The sequence below is a fragment of the Mytilus trossulus genome, chromosome 5 (genome assembly GCF_036588685.1).
Source record: "Mytilus trossulus isolate FHL-02 chromosome 5, PNRI_Mtr1.1.1.hap1, whole genome shotgun sequence".
Taxonomy (NCBI): Eukaryota; Metazoa; Mollusca; class Bivalvia; order Mytilida; family Mytilidae; genus Mytilus; species Mytilus trossulus.
The window spans coordinates 45,639,286-45,648,916 of NC_086377.1; positions in this window are offsets into that span (position 1 = coordinate 45,639,286).

Sequence of the window (9,631 nt, forward strand, 5' to 3'; positions counted from 1 at the left end):
GTTAGTAAAATCCATAGGGTTTGTACCCGAGGTACGAAAATGGTCATTTTGGAGTCTTTATATAGCAGACTATGAGGTATGGGTTTTGCTCATTGGTCAAGCCATACACTGTCCTAAATTAAATGTTAACTTATATGCTATGAACATAACAGGTAATAAAAGAGAGAATAACGGATTAAAAAAATTAAACAAAAAAAAAAGATTAAACCCGAAAACATATATAATCTTTATACCTACATGTATGTTATATAAAATAAAATAACTAATTCCGACACATTTAAAACGACTTTTTGCAAATAAAAGTGCATTGATGTAAATTTGAATTGTTTTGTTGTCTCTTTGACTCAATCCCCTTTTCCATTCTCAATTTCATATAAAACAATGAAAAAACGAAACTGATCATACCTGCAATCGCGCTTGTAATAATTGGCGCCAGTAACATAGATGGCGATCTGTCTCTGTTGTACACTAAAGTAAGTATCAGCGTAAGTATACATAGTACAACTCCAATGATGACCTCGATCTGATATTCTAATAAATTCCATCCTGAAAGAGGAAAAAAAACATTATATTTCTATACTTCCGCTTCCGGTTATGATTATTCTAATAAATCTCAATCTGAAAAAAAGAACAAAAAGACATTTCATATTATATAATTTAATAAACGTGTAATGTGTACACAGTCATAGGACATTAGTGGCAGATCCAGCAATGTTTATAAGTCGGGGCTTACTGTCTGCCTAAGAGGGGGCTGCTCCGATCATGCTCCATTGATTCCCTGTAGAATCAACCAAATTTTTTCCAGAGAAGGGGGGCGGAACCCATGTCCCCCTAAATCCACCTCTGGACACAGATTTTACATCGCTTGCATATAACGCTAGAAAAAGACATCACTCAAAAATGGTGAAAACTTAAGCTTCCTAAATTCGTGCTTGTTCAAAGTAGTGTTGTAATTAGCATTGTGCATTAGTTTCATAATGTTTGATTACAACCAGGATTCTACTAAGTCGAAATAATCTCCCCATTACGCCAGTCAAATTTTACAATCGTAAAATGAAAGCCATTGTAAGGGTTCATATCTTTGATTATTGGTCCAAGTAATTATATATTTAGAGTACATGTATACTTCTATTCCACATCTTAAGGTTATACTTGGTTAAAATATTATTTACATCATGATTTATTAGTACAGCAGTCAATTTTTTTCAGGTTTATACGAATTCAATATTTTTTTAATAAATCTAACTCCAATCTATTTATCATAAATTTTCTTTATTTTTAAGTAAAAATTCAAAAAATTGAAAATAAATCTACTCCAATCTATTTAGCATATTTTTTTTATGTTTAAGTGCCAGTCTGCCTAAGAATCGACAGTGGTGAAAACATGACAAAAAAAACATCCAATTTGACATTGATTTCAGTTCATAATATATAGTTATGCACAAAAATAACACTCGTTTCCATTTTCTGTTCTGGTAATAGAAGATACTATTTGGATGAAATGCACTAGAAATTAACGAATAAGGGGAGATAACTCTGTATTTTTTTATTATTCTAACCAATTTTCTAACCAAGTTATTTGATATTACCAGACACAGACAAACGAAAGACTAATAATTTTTAACTCAGGATGATGCATAGTTTTAAAAAGCATGATAATCTCGGTGGGTTTTTTTCTAATCATGATTTAATGTTTACCTAAATTGCCTGATTCTTACAAAGACTGGCACTTAAGTACAAATTCATTTTTTTTAAATACCTCTTAACTACAATCTATTTATCATATTTTTTCTTTATTTTCAAGTATTTCTTTGATGAAAAAAGAAACATTTTACAAATATAATGATTAACCTTGATTGTTATAAAAACAAATTATTTATCAAAACATCTATTCTTATTTGCAAGTGGGAATAGAAGGAATAGTATTTTTTAAAAGTGAGAATAGGAGGAAGACACAGTTTTTTTGTACTGGGTATGGATAGTAAACCCCACATTGACAGAAAAAAAGTGCCTGTGATAATTGTAAGTAATTTGTAAAAGTCTTATATATCTTAATTGTTTTTAATAGTTTTTGAGAACTTTAACTTGATAAAGCTATGAAAAATTAGGAGAGAACATTTTCCCGCTAACATTTCAAAGGCTAGCATCTCAAAAACAAGTATATTGACCTCTATTCTTTTTGTTATTTTATTTTTATTTAACTTTTTTCAATCCTTAATTAACCCTCTATCAATATACTTGTTATCGAAAGCTAATTGTTTTGAAACTCATTCATTCATTTCTTTATTTCCTCTATCAAGAGATTCAATGAACAACATATATGTTAACAAATTAAATTACAAAAGTTTACATAACAGGCAACACAATACAACATTACAATATTACACTATTTACAATAACTAAAGCAAATTACCAAAATCTCATTTTAAGACAATTGCTCTCACTAACGACAGTTCATATACTTAGCACGCTACTGTATCATCCTTCTCGTTACTCTGCTATACTCAGCAACACAGAGTGCAACGTGTACGTGGCACAAACTAAGAAAACTGTCAGTGTCGATATTTATTGTTGATATGTGCTTGCCCAAAAGAGTGCAATATAACTGTTCATCATCATATGAATACAGTTCGACAAATAATTCCAATGGAAACCTTTCAATAATGAAATCCCACCATGCATCTCTGATTGATTGAATACCACAACAACTACAACACGCATGTACGTACACATCTAGAAATGGTCTGTCGCATAGCTCGCAAGTACTTCCCGTGTTGTAAGGGATGTCAGCTAGTAATTTTGTTATGAAGTATGCGTTTATGATTTCTCTTGATGATCTAGCGCATTTCCAGAAATCAGGGACTTTGACCGAGAGGTGAATGTTTCTAAAACGAGAAAAGTTATTGTCACTCTGTATTCGACGAGTCCATTCATCAGTTTGTACTTTGTCTGCCGTATTATTTACTATAATTTTCCAAGATTGTTTTGAAGGGAAAACTCCATCTCGCATAAAGATAATCACATATTCATGAAGATAATATTTATATAAGATATCCATAATTTCTTGAATGAACCCATAATGTTTACGTTCGGTGTCAATAAAATAAGAGTACAGGCGCACAAGAAATAGTTTTTTCGTCAAGAATTTACCATTAAGGCTACACAGTTTTTGTAAGAAATATAACTTCTTTATCTCTATAGTTGAAGTAATGGGATGCAATCCAAGTATACTTTGACACATATCCGACCTAGTGGAAGTTCTCAAGTCTAAAATACGCTTGACTATAAAGTGCTGAAAACAATTCAACGTTGTTATATCGTTTGACTTTAAATGAGTCCACATTTCACAACCATACAGTACAGTAGGTAACACAATAGATTTATACAGTTTAAGTAGAACGCATGGATTTGCTGACTTGAGACATACACCGTTAAGAGCGAAAAATGAGTTTTTGCCTCTTCTACATGAGTTAGAGGTCCTTTCTGCCGATCTAAATTTATAATTTAGTTCAATACCCAAGTGAGTATAATCCTCTGCTAACGGGAGAACACTGTTTGCAATATGCCAATCGTGTTGTAACCGAACTTCTCGTGGATTTAGTGAGAATTGCATTACACAAGATTTCTTCGCATTGAAGCAAAATCGCCATCTATTAGCATAGTCAGTACATGTGTCTAACATTCGCTGTAAACCTGACGGGGTTGTGCCAATACATGAAATGTCGTCAGCGAGAGCAGGAGAGCAACTGGCTATATGATATACACCAGTTTTCTGGTTACATTTTTCAAGTTCAACCAACATTTCGTTTATAAATATTAAATATAATAAACCAGACAATACTCCCCCCTGCCTTACACCTTGTAATACAGGAAAAAAATCAGAATGACATTGGTTAACAACTACAGAACTCATGGTACCAATATCACAGTCATTTATAACTGACCACATTTTACCTGTTACCCCTATATTATACAATTTATACATTAACCCAATTCTCCATACAGTATCAAAAGCTTTTTTACTATCTAAAAATGCAACAAATATTTTACTGAATAATTCAAGGTTATGATAAATAGTTTCATGTAGGTTAAATGATGCTGTGAAGCAACTAAGGTACTTTTGAAATCCTTGCTGTTGGAGATTCGGAATGTTTTTATCAAATAGCACAAAATTTATTAACCGAGCTTTAATAACGCTTTCAAATAGTTTCAAAATACAGGACAGTAAACTAACTGGTCTGTAGTTATCCGGTGAAGTCTTGCACTTGGTTCCACCTTTGAAGATAGGAACAAGGAGACCTAGCTTCCAGTTCTGCGGTATTCGCCCTTTTTTGACGATGATATTGAATATAGCAGTTACGCACTTCACAACAGAGATACCTCCGTGACGCAAATGTTCGTTTTGGACTCTGTCATGTCCGGCGGCTTTTCTATACTTTAACTGTCCTATTAATTCAGTAATTTCTTTTTCAGTTACCAACCCACCAGGTAAGTATTCAACCATACTGGACTCATCACGTAAAAGCGCTGCATGAAAATATGGCTTCAAAACGCCAACAATGGATTTCTTGTAATAGACCAAGAGGTGAACACGTCATATTTCTAGAATACAAATCAGCCAAACGAAACTTCCGACGGGAATTACGAAATGCATATCAAGAGCATATGCAAGAAACATATGATTCACTCGAAAAGGATTTCGATATAGATCAAAAACGTCTCTGGTCATTTCTGAACAAAAATAAAAAGTCTAAAAGCTGCTTATCAAAACTAATTGTAAATGGAAGACAATGTTCGACTCAGGATGATATCTTAGATGGATGGGCAGATCACTTCGAGTCAATCTTCAAACAAAATACTGAATCAGAACCGGTTAGTGACAAGGAACGGGCTATAACCAAGACTGTTGAGGTTGCTCACAAAGATTTCAGAGGAACATTTTATGACAATACTAAGCTACATATTACAGTTAACGAAGTGGAAAAGGTAGTGAAGTGCCTAAAAAATAATAAAGCGTCTGGATTGGATAACATCGAATATGAACATCTGAAATACGGTGGAAACAGTTTGAGAAATCACATGACAAAACTTTTTAACTTAGTTTGTTACAACTTTTATTCTCCAAGATCTTGGAAATCAAGTTTGATTGTTCCTTTATTTAAAGGAGGAAACAAATGTAAAAGTGATCCAAACTCATATCGAGGAATAAGTTTAACACCGTGTATTGGAAAAGTGTTTGATAAAATCATTGATTTAAAACTTGAATTGAAGAAAGACAACAAATGTTTTCCAAACCCACAGCAAACGGCATATCAACAGTGTCTATCGTGTTTACATACATAATTCAATATCCATGAATCCGTTTATCACCATATTGAAAGACTTGGAAAAGTTATAGTTGTTTTACTTGATTCAACAAAGGCATTTGACACGGTTTGGCACAACGGATTGTTGTACAAACTGCTTGAATATGGAGTAACTGGAAAACTATGGTTGCTTATAGCTAATATGTACTCGGACGCTAAAAGTGCAGTTCTTTACAACAGACAAATCTCACGTTTCTTCCCAATTTATCGTGGTGTTCGCCAAGGGAGCAGCTTATCATCCAAATTGTATTTGTTATACATTAATGACTTGTTAGAAGAGCTTTCCGACTGTAGACGCGGCATACTCGTAACGGACATTCATATTTCATCACCCGTTCAAGCAGATGATATCGCTTTGATCAGTACTAACTGTTGTAACATGCAAACGATGGTAACAATATGCGAAAATTATAGCATTGATTGGAAATTTAAGTTTAATCCACTAAAAAGCATTCAACTTAATTTTTCCAAATCAAAACAACATACGGATATTCTACTGTACAACAGCAGCATACAATTGGAAATTTCCGCTAGACACGTAGGAGTCCTATTGAACAGTAACCTTAATTCTATGGACAGAACACTTCAAGCCTGCAGAACATTAAGATCTTCAGCATTAGGGTTAATCAAATCAGGTTTACATCCTTCTGTTATCAGTATTGACACTTGTAACCGTATAGTTCGTCAGGTATGTTTCACGAAAGCCTTTTTCGGATGTGAATTGTGGACCGAAATTACCAACACCGAGATTTTACTATTAGAACGTGCACAGCGATATGTGTGTAAATCTATACAGGGACTACCAAGGCAAACTAGATCTGATATGGTAAATGCGTTGATTGGATGGAAGTCCGCCGAGTCATACATAGATGAACGGAAATTATTATTTCTTGGAAAGTTAGTACTAATGAAAGACTCTATGCTTCCAAAGCAGATATTTCTCACCCGAGCTATGGAATTTAAATATAACTGTGTGAAACACCAACTTGGATTTATTCCCGATATACATAGAATTTTGATCAATTATGGATTGTCAGACTTTGATACTTACCTGAGTACAGGTCATTTCCCAACTTACATTCAATGGAAGAAGAAAGTTAAAGTTGCCGTCCAAGAAATCGAGGAATCGTTGTGGCGTTTCAGGACACAAATAGACAAAGATTTTAAATTCTTCAGTCGTATACATACACTTTCCAAAGGTCTTCATCCTGCTTGGACTTTTAGCCGAAAACATCCATTACTTATAGAACAGTGCCGTTTTATTGTCAATCTATGTACCTTACCCCGTCCATATGAAGAACCGTCTTTTCTGTGTGACAAGTGCGGAAGGTTTTTCGGTGATATAACTATTCACATCGTACTTTCTTGTGGAAATTTCCAGTCAAAAAGGGACAAGTTTTGGTGTGATTTAATAGATATAGGTCCAATCGAATTCAGTGCTTATCTACATAGCTTAACTGACGAAGACTTTTTAGCATGCATCTTATCATGTCATACAGACTTCGATCTAAACGAAGATGAACGGACTATGTTTCAAAGGGCCTGCATCACAAACATATACTGGATGTGTGCGACTTGAATTAGATGAAAAGAACAATTTCTACATATTAGACAATTAGTTATGTTAAAGATTTTTACTGTGTGAACATTAATTGCTACTTTCTTAGGCTGATAAACATTTAATTTTATTCTCTTTACGCATTCTTCCGATTTATATATTTGTGTAAAGGTTAATTTTGATATATTGTATGTACATATACTGTCCTATCTTCCAACTTTACTTCAACTATCGATCTAACTAATGCTCTTCATTATTGGAGGAAATAAAGATATATACTTATCGTGGAAATATTCGGCGAAACAGTTTGCTACAGACTCAGGAGTATTACACACTTTGTTTTCGTACACAATCTCGGGATAAACTTTAGACGAACGACCTTTAAAACGCTTTATTTGTTTCCAAAACAGACGCACATCACATTCGGCAGTTTCATTGAGATCATCATAACAGCTCTGTATATACTGTTCATTAGCCACTTGTTGTACACGTCTAAACTCGGACTTGGCCCTTTTGTACATTCGATATGAGTCAAAATGCATGCCTCGAGGCCGACCTTCTAGTACCCAAAATCTACGCTTTGATCTTTCATCGTCATGTGCTCGTTTTACATCTGCGTTCCAGTAAGGTTTTGTATGTGGATTAAAACCGCATTTCGGGATTGCAATGCCAGCAGCAGTGTGTAAAATGTTAACGAATTCGTCATTGATGGCGTCAATATCGACATAAGAAAAAGACCTCATTTTATCAATCAACATATCAACGGGATCATTCAGCAGTTTTTTTGTATTCATTTATCTGCGCGTCTGAAACTTTATGCCAAGCAGGTAACTTGTCGCAAGAGTTCATTACACGATGCGGGTTTGAGTCTATCACAAATTCAGCTACAACTGGCAAATGATCGGACGTGCTACTTATCTTCCCTTCATCAAGGATTTCATAGTACCTTAGTTTTCTATACATACTTTCATTGCATAAGATATAATCTAACATTGTTTGTTTTGTTATATACGAATAATTTGGCCCTTTAATTTGTATTTCACCCCCGGCATACAACAAATGATGCCTAGATACAAATTTTAATAACTCTTTTGATTTATAATTATTTGACATAGATCTGTCTTTATCTAAGCAACTAGCATTTAAATCACCTGCAATTATACAATTACCATAAACACTATAGTATGTATATTAATTATCTAGTATATTTAATTCACTCTTATAATTTTCAATAGAGTCATCAGATGGTAAGTACGCACCAAAGATAAAAAGTGAACCATAAGACTGGTTTTTAAGTTCAATACCAGCTATTCTACTGGAGTTAATGTCACTTATTTCATTTACAGAAAACTGAAGTGAAGTTTTGTATAATATGGCAATACCACCCTTACCATGATATGCGTTATATCCTATGGGTAATGCATCAGCTTTACTTATACAGTTGTACCCTCTTTCTATAGTAGATAAATAATGTAAAGATCTTTCTTTCAATTTATGTTCAGATATAACACATATATCACAATCAGTGTCCTTTAAAAATTTACTAAGACAAATAGTAGAGGACATGACACCCCTGACGTTCCATGCTACTAATTTAATACTAGACATAAAAAACAAAATGAGTAATACATTCAGAGATATTACAACTAACTCAGGAAAGATATCTTACAATAAAAATATGCCTTACCGATAGATCAGTACCTTAAAATAACTAACTTCATAGGAAAGTATATATAAGGATGTTTGGTTGCCATGTTTTACAATTTTTGTCACATTTTCGAAATTCTCTGGTTTTATCCATTTGAATACCTTACAAAATTTTGCCCATTGACCCCATTTTTCTTTTTATAAATCTTTTACAAGCATAATTATAATATGTAAAAGTCTTATAAAATCTTATTATTTCTTAAAGTATCTGAGAACTTTTAACTGATCAATGATAAAGCTATGAAAAATCAAGAGAGAACATTTTTTCGCCAAAATTTCAATGGCTGATATCTCGAAAATAAGTACATTGCCCCCTATTTTTTTTTATTCATCAATTAATCCCATATCGATATATACTCGTTTAATGAAAAGTTATTTATTTTGAAACTGAGAAGCGAACTTCCTTAACTACACAACAAATCCAGGAAATATACTCCCCTGACAAAGTGCCGTAACATACCTAGCTTATTATAAGATATCCCGAGGTCATCAGGGATAGAGCCGTATCCTATAGTCATTGAGAAATCCTTTCCCACGATAAGAAGGTTAAAAAAATCCCATATGTAAAGTATCTACATTTGAAATGTCTTGTTCACTCAGGTCGGTGAAACTCGATGAATCCATCACCATCCATCCCGGTGAAAATGCACCAGTTACTAGTAACAACAGAGCAATTACTCCGAACGCAACCGGGCAAAGTTTCTCCATGGTCAGTCAGTATATTTTAGATCCGTACGTAGAAACAAGTATGCTGACTAAAATTAACGACACACCACTTGTAAAATTATTTTTGTTTCAACAACTGATTTCTTTTTTATATAAAACATGTTAATGATGTTTTTGCACAGTAAATGTATGTATTTGTATGCATAAGATAAATTACGATAATCCGTTCATAAGAAGTGCTTAATTAAAGCAGATATGTTAATGGTGCGAGACAACCTACAGTGCTTATCGTTTCTACTAATCATGTGTATTTCTATGGCTATAACATACATGT